This window comes from Styela clava, chromosome 5 (assembly GCF_964204865.1).
Source record: "Styela clava chromosome 5, kaStyClav1.hap1.2, whole genome shotgun sequence".
Classification (NCBI taxonomy): domain Eukaryota; kingdom Metazoa; phylum Chordata; class Ascidiacea; order Stolidobranchia; family Styelidae; genus Styela; species Styela clava.
This window is the reverse complement of record NC_135254.1, coordinates 17687808-17704892: the sequence shown is the minus strand read 5'-3', so window position 1 is coordinate 17704892 and position 17085 is coordinate 17687808. Positions and strand designations below refer to the sequence as shown.

Here is a 17085-nt window from a genome sequence, read left to right as displayed (position 1 = left end):
TGAAGGACAATTTTTTCATTAGCGGTTCCAATAAAAGCTCAGATTTGTGAAAGACATTGGGATTCGAATAATACCGCGCGGGCCACTCGAAACTTTCGGCGGCCACATGTGGCCCGAGGCACACGGGTTAGACGACCCTAACTAACCTAGATGGTCAACAGCAGAGGCCAGAGCAACTTTATTAAATTTATTCATTTTTTTAAATTTTACCCCGATTATTATGGGACCCTATACTTCACCAAGAACATTGCTGTTTACATATAGTAAATCACTTTATAGTTCATGTCGCACACTTTTCCTTCAGTGTCCCTTAAAAATTCATTACTTGGAATCTTGATCGACTTTATGTAAACCAAAATTCCTAGATAATTGAATAGAATCAAATTTTTTGAAATATGGAAAGTAGGCTTCGGTGACCCAAAAGCATCTATGTTCAATATGTTTCGGATTGTGAAATAGCGAATCCCAAAGCATTAATTAGCGTTCCTGTGCTATTGCGACGAATTTTGTTATTTCTCCCGAGTTCTCGACTTTCGTTTGTTGGCTCTCAACTTATTTCCACTTCCACAATTAAGCGATCTCATCAGATTACATAAAAAATAAATGCTTCCCAGGCCTGTCGAAAGCAGAGTGACTACTCTAAAAGAAACATTCTACTATAGACTACGTCTGAATATTTATTTGTTACATTATTCTATAATAAAATGAGTAGATAATTATAAGTCCTAATAACCGTCAGATAATGTAATATTTGCCTCGTTGCATTATTTCGTTGAGATGTCGAAAGCACCCATAACATCTTAGCATTGAGAATTATTTAGAGGTGAAATGGTTTTTAAATCAATCAAAGCATTCCTAATGTCAATAAGGTCTTTTGCTGATGGATATGGTGTTGGTGTATACACTCCGATCCACTGAATCCCTGAAAGATATTTACTATGTTTTTATTGACATTGTAATTTAAATATGACATATTTGATATTTGTATGAAATAATTAACAATAAGTGCGATATCATTTTACGTAACAATAGATGATTATGGCAGCTGTTCTCTTGTGCTTGTCTGATTTCCCTGGCAGCACAATACTCAAAACCACATTTCAAAGTTATACTTCGATTTCAGTTAACGCATTTGCTGTAACTCGAAACAGTTAATTTACAAATAAGATGCTTACTCGTTTTCATAAACTTACGGTTGTGTATGAATAAAAAGCTAATTCGTTTCTTGCCATTTCCAAATTATTAACAAATTACCTTCAAATATATTACAATCAATATAAACGCTGTACGTTGAATAGTCGGTAGCAACCATGATTTCCGTGTCGCCATTTTCAATAGATTCAATTGTAACCGTACACACATGGATTATACAAACGGTTGTGTTACAATCACAGAAATAGAAATATTGAATCAATCAGATTATAAAATGTTATTTTTTAATACTGCCCTCGCTGACTAATGAATTGCTTGGTTTATTAGATATCAGATATTGCTTTTTTGCTAAAAATGTATTCCAGTGCATAGTTACTTTTTTAATAAATTAAATATTCTAGTATCTCGTCCGTTGGCCCAATGCCACATTTTCACATACTTATTTCCACGCAAGGCTGTATTCACGAAAAAAGCTCATTCTTCAGCTACCTCTGTCTGCTGCTTTCGAACATGTATATAATTTGTGTACTTATCTGAAATGCCTCATGATAACTATAAGGTTGTGAAACTTAATCGCCGTGAAATCTTGATGAATTCCTTTTGAAAATAACACAATACCTTCTTGCGCAGCTGCTGTGTCATGAACGTGAGAAGAAACTCGAGAGTCGGCTTCTCTATGATATGCGTCTTCCGTATTTATAGAAATAGTTCCAATTTACAACTAATAAATCAGGTAGTGTCTAACAACTGAGAACTCACGAATTCCTCGATATGTTGCTGTTTCCTTGTTTTTGAAAAGTGCGACCACGAATTCTTTAGGCTATGTTTGAAAATATGAATAACGTGTAATAGACTGCATTGTCAAAATAGAATTAAGAAGCTGCTTTAGATTCATTTTATATTAAACTTTCTAAAACAATGTTTCTCATTATCTACTCAAAAAGAAATAGCAGGTGAACATCCAATTTTGTAAATGTGCTTCGCACAATCCTTCACAGGATACACTTAAAATTTATTTATATGCCCAATCGATATGCTTTGGCGGGAATGCGATGTCAAAATGCCCATTAAACTCAAAAATATCATAATCATAGTAACTTACCCAGAATAATAATAGTTCTTAAAATGAAATTTCACATGCCTTCGAGGTCATTTGTGATATTTTTTACCACTTGACAATTGACAACTTTCGCTCCACAATAATTCTGAGGCCCACTAACTTTTTCATGCTGGGGAACAATTTCACGAAAAACATAAAAAAAATTTTGCGAAAATTGACACTTTCACTTTAATAATAATTAGGTGGAACAGCATCATCCGTTGCTACTACCATCAAATTTAACTAACTTTATCAGCAAATCTAGCAATTTTTAATAGATCTGTGGCCCACCTTTAAATGTTCCTGTGGACCAGTGGCCATGGCCCACTGGTTGGAAACCAGTGTTCTAGAGCAGGGGTCCGCAACTACGGGGTTGCGACCCAAATTTGGGTCTCGAAGCCCTCCGCTCTGGGTCGCGAAACAATTTAAATTTTCCATAAATATGAGCATCGCGTCTGTGCAGCGTATTTATGTATAACAACTTTATAAATCTCTGATTATAATTATGAATGTTTCCCCGAGTATACACTTCCTTATTTACTGTCGTAACATTGGCCAATCAGCATAAGTGCAAAATTGAAGTAACAATAAACGTTTCAAAAGAGCTCAGATACTTTTGCCATTCAGACAGTCTTTCGTGGTTGTGATATTACCTCGTTTTGTCGGTTTTCGCGTGTTATTAGTTAGATTTTAGTTGTGTTTTGGTAAATATAAGTCCTAAACTCGCAAAACCATTCTTGAAATAAGTACCAATAATTTTGCAATGGTAGAGTGTAAAGAGGAAGAATTCAAGAGATCAAAAGTCGGGGGAACATTCGTTACTTGTTGTTCGCATTGTCATATCCTACTACGTAGACTTTGGGTTCTCAAAGTGCTCCGTACGGAGACTCAGGACTCCGTTAAATACACTTAAAACTGTTCTCGACCCACTGCCCTATCTCCATCTACTTACCTATACTCGATCCACTGCCCGACCTCCCTCAACTTTCCTGTACTCGACCCACTGCTCTATCTCCCTCAACCTTCCTATCCCCGACCCACTACGCTATCTCCTTATCCTCGTCCCACTGCTCTATCTCCCCAACTTTCGCATCCTCGAACCACCGCTTCTTCTCCGTCAACCTCTCTCTTCTCTACCTACTGCCCTATCTCCCTCAACCTACCTATCCTCGGACCCACTGCCCTATCTGCCACAACTTACCTACCTTTGACCTACGGTGCTATACTATTCGGTACCTGACCTAACGGCGCTTTATTCACGACCCGATCACCACACTGAACTTCACTATCTTGCTACCAACTTCCATGGGTTATACTGGTCGTGTATGCCAATGAGATGATTCAATCGTACGTCGACAAAACATGATTGGCAGCATTCGTATATGTAGGCTGGAATCTCAAATAGTAAACAATAACCTTAATTGGCAGTTTAAAAATGTTTTACTAATTGGGCTACTGATGGTTTTTTGTTGGGAATAACAGTGTTCTAAAATTTAACAAGTCGTTTTATGCCCTCAATAATTGGCCATGTCGTGAGCCTTATGACAATATGATGCTGATCCGAAATAAGCAATAGTGCTCTTGTCCGTATAAAGTATTTTTCTTCAACATTTTATAGTAAAAGCGATGCCAAAGATTACGTACTAACTGCGATAAGCTCAATTTTGGGACTATACGCTTAATTAAAGGGCAGTTGGCAACGATAGCTACGACAAACATTTCATGGCTTAAAAATAGTTTGGAAGGGATTACACTCACTGAGCGACGTATATCTTTGACTGTTTTTGACTTTTCAGCTTTCTCAGTCACGTAAAAGAAATTTGTATATGCAACAGAATATGTCAAAACATTCGTTGAAAATGACTAAGCGTGCAAATATTTGACTATTTCCTCATCGTTTTGCCTTGCACGGAAATACAGGCGACATTGAATGAGTTTCTGAAAATGAACTCAGGTATGTCGATATCGAATAGCCTTTCGAAATTTTAAAAACAGTCACCTCAAACCCGGGGCCATCAGTAGCTCAATTAGTAGCACATTTTTAAGCCACTAATTATGGTTATTGATTACCAATTGAGATTCCAGCCTACATTTACGAATGTCGTCAATCATGTTTTGTCGACGTACGATTGGCATCTCATTGGCATACTCGACCAGTATAACACATGGAAGTTGGTCGCAAGATGGTGGAGTTCATTTTGACGATCGAGTCGTGATTGTAGCGCCGTTAGGTTAGGTGCTGAGTGGTATAGCGTCGTGGGTCGAAGATAGGTAAGTTGAGCGAGGTCGGACAGTGGATCGAGGGTGGGAAATTTGAGGCAAATAGTGCAGTGGATAGAGGAAAGAAAAGTTGGGGGAGATAGGGCATTGAGTCGAGGTTGAAGGGGATAGGAAGACTGGGGGAAATAGGACAGTGGATCGAAGATAGGACGGTTGAGGGAGACAGGGCGGTGGGTCGAGGATAGGAACGTGGAGCAGTTGGCCGAGGCGAGGGAGACAGGGCAGAGGATCGAGAATAGAAAAGTGGAGTGAGATAGATAGATTAAAGGTTGCAAGTCATTGGCGGTTAGCACGTATTCCCGGTTATATTGATGCATATTGATGTACTTGATTCCACTCAGTCATATAATATCGTTATTGGAAACCTAATGCGATTTTAGTTCGAAACACATGTGAACACAAATGTCAGGTTAACTAGTACCAAAGGGGGTAAGATACACGATTAATCAAGTCAAGTCAAGTTTATTTTTTCCAACCAGTAAAAAGTATCACAACCATAAAATACGACACAGAAAATTTACACCGTTTTACTGGGGAAGGGACGTCGAGGGGAACCAAACTGGCTATCGAGCAGCGACACCCAAGTTCCTAATATCTAATTTGAAAAGTAAGAATTCTAGAGTTTTGAAACTACTATATCTTATATTGACGGTGAGTGCCGTATATAAAAGAGATCATTCAGTAGAAATTATATTGGAGAGTTTACATTAATTAGGCTCTTCTTGATACACATGATTAGGCCGCACTAACAATAAGGAAAATATGACACATATTACTATGTCTCTATTTTAAATAGTTATGAACATGGATGGCATAATAACTTAAGACTTTTAGCAAAAGGGATAAGAATCAAAAAAGAGTTACACTTGGTTAAATATAATTTACACAGTATCGTTTTTGGAAATTTTAGTTGAAACACGAGTTCTTTAGGTTGTAAGATTAACGGCTATCTTAATTCACATAGTATGACTCACTCTTATAATATCATTATTGGAAATTTGGGGCGATTCCAGTTTGAACTAGTTGGGAACATCATTGGCATGAATATCATCTGTGAACTACCAGAGCGTACAGGTCACAATAAGCTACAGTTACATTTAAAAAATTAGCTTGATTACTTTATATAGTATGGTAGTTAGTGTCAACTACCATTCGTGGCAAAAACGCTCATCAGATTAATGAAAAAGGCCAGGACTACGTTCCCAAACATGTCAGACATATTAGTATATATAGGCACCCTATGATAAACAACCAGTTAAACATTTAAGTTTTAATATTTGCATGATTATTAAGTTGGGGTTGTGTTTTAACCGAATTGCACTTAAACGAGGCATAGTTCAAATTCTTCCAGTATCTCTGCAGATATACACTGCTGAACTAAAAGTATCACTATGAAAAAATTTCACTGTTTGTCGTAATCACAACGTGACACCCTATTGCGGTGAAACGCCTTTTATTTATGCTGGCCTAATAACCTTTAAATAAACTGACATTCCAAGATAGTAATTGGCCTCTCGGTTTGGACGATTAAACGAAACGACAACAGAAGGGACAACACAGCAGTTAGCCCATGCGCTGTACTGACTATACCATTATTCACCGGATATTGCTACAGTTAATTCGTAGGACAGAATATTTAATTCCGCGATTCTACGAAATGAGCATGGTTTGGTTTTTAAGATTTTTCCATAAACAATTATGAGCGCGCATTGGTGTCCAAACTGACAAAAATAAGATCACAACTTATGCATCACATGCATTCTTGTACCTCGACTATTGGGCGGGAACGGAAAAAAGCTTCTTAAATTTTATTTCTAAAACATGGCTCTAGCCTTATTCACTGGGCCGACTCAACAGCCAGAATAAAACGGTAGGTACTCCTGAAGTATGCGCACCAAGATGTCACACAACCTGAACTCAAACCTTGTACACAACCTGAGTTCAGGTTGTGCGCCATCTTGGTGCGCATACTTCAGGAGGTCCAAACGGTAGTTGTGCGAATGATGTTATGATGAAATTTTGAGGTTGGTATTTTTAGAAAATTTCATTTGACACACAAACCAAAACTGAGCTTATACTCAATATGTTAAAAGTAATATTTGTAAGTAGATTTCCCGAAAAACATATAATATATCATTTATTTATAGTTTTATACTATAGACATCTAGATTGAAAAGAAATCAAATGATTTGGTTACATACTTGCTCTTCAGATTTGATAGGCCTCCATTTCACTCAGTGATGAAAAGCTGGCACTTGACGAATTTCTTTTGGTACAATGATAAATTGTCCTCTCAACTTTCAAGCAGTGTTTTAAAAAGCTGAAAATCAATATATATGTCATGATTTTGTGCAAGCCAATTCTAAATTTGAATTAAACTAAATTGCGTTGAGCCAACTATGTTATTAGGTAGATAATTCAGACAAATGCTATTTGACAGAGACATTGCAAAGCAAAAAATAGACGTTAGTTTCAATAAAATACGTAACGGGTAAATTTCGACATTTGATTTCATGAAAGCCAAACTTTTCACCGATTTTTTTTAAATACACAAAACTAAGAAAATTTAAACAAATAAGATTTATTCAGCGATTGCCATTAAATTTCAAATATTATAGATTACCATAGAAATTGCTTTTCATCGACTCTACAGTTACAGGTATATGTAATCATTCAATTTCATAAATACAGCTTAATATTTTATAACATATCAGGTGTAGTTTTCAAACTGCACGATTTGCAAATATTACAATAACAGTAAAACACCCAATGAACTATTATAACTGTTTCATGGAGTATATGACTAATTAACTTTGATCAGTAACTTGTAGAATTATCACATTGTTCACCGTAGGGATCGCAAACTGGAGATCGCTATCCAGCAGAGAAGCGAGCAACGAATTTTAGGGGTCGCAAATAGTACACCAATTTGATACAAGGTACTATATGTATAGTACTATTTCGGACATCTGCTTTAAAACACAATTATTAAACTTGTACAGAATCTAAATCTTAAATTTCGATAGAACGCACAGGATCAAATGAGCAGCGTAACAATGTTGGCTTGCATCGAATATTTAGCATTTTAAACGTGAACGTGGGTCTTACTTTTTTGGAATTTTGATTCGGAAGACAAATATTAAAACTTGTGAAAATATGAATCTTACAATTTCGAGGGAAAACACACGATCAAATAAGTGGCATAACGATGCCAACTTTGATCGCAAGACCCGAGACGCGGTGCGCTCGCATCTAATTGTTTAGCATTCTAAACGAAAACAGTGGTGTACAGGAATAAAATAGGCGTCGAAAGTCAAATAAAATGTTTAAATGATATTTACTTGTAAAATTCCTCGTTCGTTACTTTGTGTCTTTGAATCTACAACTTTGCATCTGAAAAAAAGTTAAAATATTGATAAATAAACTGTCGCAGAACTGTAGCTAGCGTATTCAATGAACAGCGGGACTGAATCTATCGGATCTTTTGCACAAAGCTCCCGCCACGTTTTAAAATGACATATTAGAAATTATCCATTTGGGGTTAGGAATGATTTGAAAATTTGAATTTCCAGCGCAATCTGCATACATAACTTAAACTGGATAACTATTAATTCTCTTATTTTGAACGTTGATAGGGTCTTTGTACAAAGATCCAATCTATACACGGCGATCCGGTAGTATTCGTACCAAGATGGCGCACAACCTGAACCCTAACCAGGTACACATACTGTGTTCAGGTTGTGCGCCATCTTGGTACGAATAATATGGGAGCACCCTATTCACAATAAAATATGAAAGTGAAAAGGCTCCGGCGAATCTCTACTGAACCATTGATTTTGCGCTACATTTGCTAAAGTTTTGAAAGTTATGCATTACATTCATATAAATCTTGTCCTGTTGAATGCAGCCCACGTAGTGACGTAGATCAGTATATTACGTTTAAGTTTCTTAATATGATAAGTCTATGTATTGCCATATAGCTTTTAAGTTCGACCAGTTGTGAGGAAACGATGGAACCCGATGTTAGTGAGTTCGATACAAAAGAGAATCATCCACCAATCTGTATTAGGTTAATAATTCCAATTCGTATAGGCCCGAAAACCTCTAATTTACCACTTATACAATAGAAAAATGAAAGCAATAGAATAGCAATGAAAACAATAAGTAAAAAGAACATTTAGCTTACCTGAATATTGTTTCGAACTCGCTGTCATAACCCAACAGTCAACTTATCCATACATCCTACACAAAATCAAACCTTATCCTACGACGAACATTTGTGACTGCGATGTCGCTTGTAGCTTCCCGCGCACAAATAGTTGACGAAAAAAGCTAACTGATTGTTGTAATCAAATATTATTAACTGATTACTTTAATTACTCCAGGTTGCCGTTACGATCCGATCACGCTTTTAATGCGTGATCTCAAAGTTGCAGAATGAAGATGACGGTTGGGATTTGCTTCATACATTTTCTGATCGCATAATACCTAGTTCATAGTATTTTCGGGGGTGTTTATCTCGGTGACCGTACATTTGAACCCACGTACATTTGAACCATGTTTATTTGAACCCATGTGTATATCCGCGGGTTCAATCTATATGCGGGTGCTAAAACCCATGGGTTATGGTTAATAGGGGTTCAAATATCCGTAAAACAAAAAAAATCCATAAGTGCGATAGTACGCAGGTGCAATTGTCGTGGGTTCAGATGTACGTGGTTCAAAAGTACCTGGGTTCACATGTACACGGGTTCAAATGTAATGGAAATGTTTATCTCAGATCTCAAATTTTACATCAGTGACGGGAACTTACGAAGAATCCAGCATTTCCATTATATTTGTTTGTTTTGTTTGTCGAGTAAACGCGCACGTGGATGTCATCAAAAATGTAACCTTCCTTCCATTCAATGAAAGAATGACGGCGTGTTTAGCGTTATATTCATGCATTCTCTAAATTGACGTACAAATCTTAGCTCATTGACTTTCGCAGCCAAGAATGTTTTTATACAATAACGTGCCGGCGATGTCCTCAAAAGTGGAGTCACAATGTGACGTTGTTTCGATACCTACTGGCCTACAGTAAAGGTAATTTCTCCGCCCAAACCAAACGGCAGAGACATAACATCAGCAACAGCATTATCACGGTTCTATGTGAAGTAAATACGGTAATTGACTGCTCAAGATAAGTGCATACCGACGACAACGACTGATTCACAAATTTGGTGTTATGAAGCTCGTGAAGAGGTAGACTGTTATTTACGGAGCCCATCAATAAGAACGTAATAAAAACAAATTGTTACTCACCGATTAATATTTTGTTAATAACTCGGATGTATTTGCTGCTTCTTAAATTTTATGAATGTCATTTTGAGTAAACGAATAGTTCGCGGAGACTCTAGTTCTGTATGAAGCACTTTGAGTCTGTCTCTACAGTAGACCTCTTGGTAAAAAGCGATCATGATACAGGTATGTACGGCCATAAAGGACAATCCTGAGATTTCGTCATCCAGCGTAAGGGTATAGACGTATATTAATGTGTTTAGTATCTATGTCAGCCAGTGCACTGCAGTTGACTACGTTCGCGTTGAGTGGCGCATCGTGGTAAGCCTCAGGACAACGCTTGATTTCTAACCTAAGATCACCCCGCTTGGATTCGCGGGTTCAAATCCAGTAGGGGATAATTTAGTACCAGAGGATTGCTGGCGGCTTCCTTCCACCATCCCTACCCTAAGCTAGCGCTTCCCAAACTTTTTTCGCCACGGAATATTAATACTTTTTTTGATGTAATTTCAGTTTTTTTTTCTACTTTCGCTTGAGGCACATAATATGCAGCACCTACGCCAAATGGATTTTTCGAACCGTCTCGATAGTTTTCGTGTATATGGTCAAGAAATGACGTTTGAAGTATTGTTGGTGAACATGTTGTACCATAATTCGTTAACGATGTATCAATTTGCGGTGGCTTCATTATTCAGGGAAGAATCTTGAAATTGACATCTTTTGCAACAGAGAAGTCGTTAAAAAAGCTGTTGGTTGTTTTCATAATAAACGTTGCAAATGACGGTTTGTCAGGAAAATATATTTTCCACGACTGTTTGAATAATTGTGCTGTAATTTCGCTGTCATGAGGAATCATTCTGCATTTGTAATGTAGACATTTTCTATAACGTATAATGTGTATGTGAAGGCATTTCGTTACACTGGGATTGTAACGCTATAATAGGAGTACTTTTTAATGCAACGAAACATTGTGATTACAGCCAGTTTCCGCAATATAGTCGTTGTTCTTATTGTTCCTGTTCTTGTTCTTGAACACGTTTTTAAAACGTCGCTTTTCTCTTTGATTACCGGACCAATTGCTTTGAAATTTTCTGTAGCTAAAGATGTAATTTTTTTCTAGAAGGCTATTAATTTCAAATATTCCTGTGGCTTTATGAGATTCGTTTGGGATTTTTTTATGAGATTTATTTGGAGCCATGACGTCATCAGAACTTGCCACAATGTGGCAATTTCGCAAGCATATATCGATCGCTTGATCAACGAACAGGTTCCGTGGTCAAGCCTGCTGGTAAGTTACCGTACCGTACAACAGTGAATTTCAGCGTAACGTGTCTATATATTTGAGCATAGCTCTCTTGTTTATGATCTAATCCCTTCAATATTTGTATACTGTAAGTAAACAATTACTTCCGACTGTGACCACTTATAACACAAACATTTGTTTATTTATGTGTTTATTATCACAGCTGAGTCCTATGACAATGGCAACACGAAGATGGTGTTTGCATCGGAATATTCAACATTTATCCAGACTGTTGATTGTAATAAATTTGAAGGTAATTTTTGAAGTGTAACAAGTGCAGGAAACAAATTAACTTTTACTTTGCATACTACATTAAGTTTAGGAACTTGGGCGAAGATCTTATTTATTAAGTAACCGCTTCAGGAAACACCAAGCGCATTAAATAAAATAAAACTATAGTACTTTTTCAGCACAAAATAAATCATGCCATAATCATATAAAATGAAATAACTCCAAAGTGTGTAAAATAAGGTCTCAAAACTGAAACCGTGGCGCCGTGATTAGTTCATACAAATATTCACTATGATAATTATTTTCGAAATACAACGCCATTTATAACATAGTCTCAAATTTTTCAGGTATTCGATGAATCGGAGTGTATACACCAACATCATATATCCAACAGCGGAAGATCGTCTTGACGCCAGGAATACTTTAATTGATTTGAAAGTGACATCACCTCTAAGCAGCGCCGGATTAACCAATAAACAATATAAGCACGTGCTTAAGGCACCAAACAAAGAGGAGCACCACAGAAGTTTTGGAGTAGAAATTTATATAGTTTATCGGTATTTATTAAAATATTACGAGTTCACCAGACGACTCAAACTTCAAAATACTCGCTTATTTTTTGTCTTCAAGTATCATATTAACTAACCTTCTTTACTAAAAATAAACACAGAAACTTATTTATTGGTACGAAATGGGCCTAAGAGTCGTTTTCCTAAATTGTTGTTGTTTTTTTCTTTTTAGTATTCACCTTGTTGTCGCATTTTTATTTTGAAAACATTTCTATTCACTTCAACAATTGGATCAATGAACTATTTACACTATGTGGCGGTTCCACGATCTTATTTCAACAATATATTGGTCAGCAAAGTCGGGAGTTTCTTGATAGGGTAGACCAGGGTGGTCCAAACTCTGTCATGCTGATACATTCCGTGCGGCTCACAGAACAATTTTAGCGTGTATTTGTATCTAATGGAGTAACGTTTTTGAGTTTTTTTCTAGATGGGGTTGGGATCCCGAAATTCAAACCCTTTTTCCAACGCTTTGTGCATTTATTTTAGTAAAAACACCTGCGTCGGCCATGTGACAGTCAGTAGTGACGAAACGCAGAGCCGACTTAACGCCGCGTAATCCAGTTTTTTTAGCTAGGTCCCGAAAACCAACTTAGACTGACTTGGTTGGTATTTGACGATGTCACTAAGCTTGCTCACGCTGCAAGTTTTTAAACGAGAATATCGGTTGGAAACCGAAGACTTATCGATCGATAGTTAGGGGATCCCCCAAAACAGAAACTGCAGTTTCGATTCATCCGCTCTTGTAACTTGCGCACTGCGCATCGCACACACACACTCGGCGGGTTTCAAAATTCTCTCGCTTTACAAAAATCTAGATCACTATATCAATAATTGATTGATAACTCGCTAATTATACGACATAATTCGCCCAAAATCAATAGGCATCTGGTCCGAGATAAGATGAATGCACATGCAAAATCTGGAGCAGATTCAATCTCGCTTTCGTGAGATATCGCATGCATCTAACAGACACACACACAGACACACAGACAGACAGACAGACAGACATACAGACAAATACCTATCAATATACTTACCGATCTTAAGATCGATAAGTAATTACTCAATATAACAATTCGTAATAAAATGAGTGTCGCAAGAAAGGTGACATAAGAGAACACGGCGGAAATGTATTTCCTTGCCCATCACGCAGTGCCTGGTTTGATTTTAAGTAATATCTGTCACGAAAGAATATATTTTGAAGCGACATTAAACGCGAGATGCGCAAAATACAACGGCAATTCTCGGGAATTAACTTTAAAATAACTGAAGGCTTTATATATCTTCTTTAAACGAACGCCACCCACAGGTACGGTAAAATTTCAAACTACAGTTGTGGCTTGTATCTTTTGATATTTCGATTCACGTTGAGACTGGAGGCATGAATCTTTATTGTCACACTCCCTCGGGATTAGAGCTCAACCGATATATTGGCCCAATATTGCGTGTTTGCATATATATAATATCGGCTGTAATCGGCCGATATATATATCGGCTATGTATAACAGGTAAAAAACCTAAAAATGTTCGTAAAATTTGTTTTATTTACTGTTAGTTGTGATTTTTTTCAATGAATAATACACTTATGTGGTTTATTGATTTTATAATTAAATTACACATGAAGGGGCACCAAAGTCTTTAGTGCTTAGGGAACCAAAGAGGTTTAATCCGCCCCTGCCTCTAGGTATTTCTCAATGCTCAGAGGTTGCTGTTGAAACCTATATCTCAACAAAATAATGCCACGGCCCAAAATTAGATTGTTTGGCTTATATATATTATTAGAAACTCATACCTATTAACGATACGCATGAATATTCAGACGCATACCATACGGAATATTCACCAATTTCAGTGTTTGTTCGATATACCGTGCAGTGTTTGGAATACTTCCCATATTTACCATCAAATCTTTCTATCTAGTATTTTTACACCCTATTTGGAATGGGGTTATATACAGTTCGAAATACCGTCGTTAAATGGGTTATTAGAGCTGCTAGTAAGTTCGCCAGAAGACCTTCACAATAGTATTCTTAATCACAACAATATGTCAAACCCTGACTGTTGTATTGAAAACAATATTCATTCTTTCAATGTCAAAGTTATCTCAATCATGTCAAATATATCTGACAAACCCGGCAATCTTCGAAAAGAAATTGAAAGTATAAAACATAATTTGACACATTTGTCGTGCGAAGACGCCCCCTACTTCTGTCGGCTCTAATGTTAACCAAGCATGTTGTACGTAACAGAAACAGACAGCGCATGAATTTTATGAATCCGTCGTCACCCAATGCACAAACTCATCAATTCTCCTATGGGAGTGGCAGTAATAACAAAGTCGATCACTCCAATCACCAATCTTTATCCAATGCTACAACGTCCTGCTGGTACTATCAGCGTTATGGGAATTCAGCACGCGACTTCGTCCAGCCCGTTACCTTTTGCAAACGAGGTTATTTTTTCTGCCTAGGGCGTAGTAAAGACCATCACAGCGACATATAAATTCAGTTCGTAAATTTGATTCCAGTTCTTCAAACACAAACGTTCTCTAGTTATTTGATAGAAAAGGCGGTCGAAAATTTCCTTTTGATACAGGAGCAACAGTTTCTTTGATCCCCCACATTTGAAAGTTGTAACGTTCTCGACCAACGATACACCAATAACATGGTAGGGCCAACAAGTTCTGACTCTTTCAATATATGAAACTATCACAAATTTTTCCATTTTCTAAATAGCACGTGTTACGCAACCAACATTATGAGCTGATTTTTGTCAGAACACGATCTTTTGGTCGACTTACGCAACTCACGCCTCTTCAGCCCAAACTCTAATACCCCCATATTTGGTATGGAATTCTCTGTCAGAATAATAAATCAATAGCAAACTTCATTCATTTTTTTTTCAACTTCATGTTTCGCCCTGACAGATGTTAGAGCGAAACATAACACGATCCACCGTAATATTACAACCGGGCAACCAGTGCATTCTAAAGCTACACCTTTCCCGCTCTATTTACGTCAAAAAGTCAGGGACCAACTTAAAAACTTATAAAAATATTGACAAACAGCTTCTTCCGCTTCCTCTTATTCGTCTCCCATAGATTGTACCAAGAAAGGTTAGCGATGAGGTGTGAATTTGCGTTGACTATAGAGCTCCATAAAATCATACGATTACAGACAGATAATCAATTCCTCACTAGGAATGGCGGAATCGAGTCTGGATTCGATTACAGAATCGATTCTCCGCGGAATCGACTAGAATTGGAAAACTGCTTTACTGCTATGCTAAGTTGCTACGACGTCGTAAACTTCACTATATATATATAAGTGTGTGTGTTTATCGCTAAAAGGCTTTGACGTCTATTTATTTCAAAAGTCTCTGTGGGTTCTGAGGTATTTCGGAATCGGATAAGAATCGATTACTTGTAAGTTGTAAGTAGTCATACTTAGCAACCTTATTCCCCACATGCGTGATTTCACTAATAAATTTCGTGGTTGACAATATTTTAGCAAATGCGACCTTTCGAAAGCATATCATCAAGGCTGCTCTCATCTGCTCTGAGGGATTTTCGAACCAGTAACCCAATTATTTTGTCAGAGCAAGAACACGCGTCAGTCGTTCCAAAGGATTAATTCAGGACTAGCATCTGGAATAATGCTTGTCCATCCAAATAATACTGCCTGGTCACCTCTTTTTCAAAACCATTCAATATAGGACAAGCAACTACTTTGCATTTGATCTTGAGCTTTTAGCAGCGTACACTGCAATAATTCATTTTAGCACACCGCCGAAACATCGGAAATTTCAACTTGTAACATAGAGAACGATGCTCTTGTTAGAGCCATAAAAAATTTCAACTAAAATATTTGTTTCTAGACACGCACGGCATTTGATGTTACCGTAAATTCCGAGTATTCTGATGACCTTAGTCATTTGAAGGCCTCACCTAATAGCGTCGCGGACTCAGTATCTCGCATTCAAATTAATTCAATTGGTCGCAACATCAGCGTTAATAGCATTTTCAGCCTCGACAGTCAATCAAGCAAGAACCTATCGAATACAAAGGGATCTTAAAAAGTTTAGAGCAATGGGTTCCTGAATGTACTAAATGCCAGTTACAAAAGTGCAACGTCTTTTAATCATCAAATAAAAGTGACTGATTGTTATTCCAAAGTAAACAAACTATTTGAATTCAAACCACATATATAGTTTTTTTCTTTTATTTAAATATAACCCACAGCGGTGTCACGTCATCTGTCCCAATGCGGCTATTACACTATCAACAGGAGAACGAGAGAGCGATGACCAAATATATATGGACATGAAATCCAAACTGCCGGGTATGCAATCTTTCACATTAGACTATCTGTACCAGTCGTCCCGATGTCATAAAACCGTGTTCCCGCAATTAAAATTATACAGCGCCATTTGGATGAAATATCAGATCTCACAGAAAACTAAGAAACAAATAAAAGTAATAGCCTTCTAGCAAAAATAGAATCTTTAACCACTGAAAATTTCAAAGCAATTGGCCCGTTAACAAATGACAATTTGCAAACGATTTTCTGTGCAAGCGTACCAACCAGATGCGAAAACAAGTTTTATATGAAATGGTGGACAGAGTACCACTTTAGTGCTGCTGAATTGTATTCATCTCGAATTTTTCCAGAACCATTGGAAAAGTCTTCTTCAAATTGCCTCTTAATTCTATTCGTCTATTTTGATTAGTGAAAAAAAAATTAAAATAAACTAACACCATACACATGATACATGTACAAATATATCCGAATAAATAAGACAGATTTCGAAAATGGGAAAAGCCTCATTTCCTACCCAGCGCGACATTGATAGATTTGCTTGCGTGTTTATTCATAGCTTATTTGCAACAGAGCACATCACTTTGGATAGATACCTGGTATCTTTCATTTCAATCCTCAGGTGAGGTATATTCATACCGTGCCAATGATAAAGTCATAAATATAACCTCGAAGACGGTGTGCAATATATATGATTTGAAAATCTGCTATTATTCTGGGTGCGTTATTGAAAGCTAAATTTAGAAAAATTGAAAGCTAAAACACTTGTGGTTAGCATCTGATTTAAATCGTGGCGTAAAATTATAATCAAGTATGCATGTAAAATATTTCTTTGTCCTTCCTTTTTTCCAA

At 37.0% G+C, this 17085-nt stretch overlaps 1 long non-coding RNA gene across 2 annotated transcripts; it reads right to left on the bottom strand.

Moving 5' to 3' along the window:
- Positions 1–665: 665 nt before the first annotated feature.
- Positions 666–8835, bottom strand: LOC120344062 (uncharacterized). Of its 2 annotated transcripts, XR_013475472.1 has the most exons (4): positions 8718–8835; positions 7873–7924; positions 6733–6851; positions 666–922 (listed from the first exon to the last, which is right to left on the bottom strand). It is a non-coding gene; the product is annotated as an uncharacterized LOC120344062 (long non-coding RNA). The 2 variants fall into 2 exon arrangements; XR_013475471.1 differs by lacking the exons at positions 6733–6851; positions 7873–7924; positions 8718–8835 and adding an exon at positions 1255–1905.
- Positions 8836–17085: the final 8250 nt, after the last annotated feature.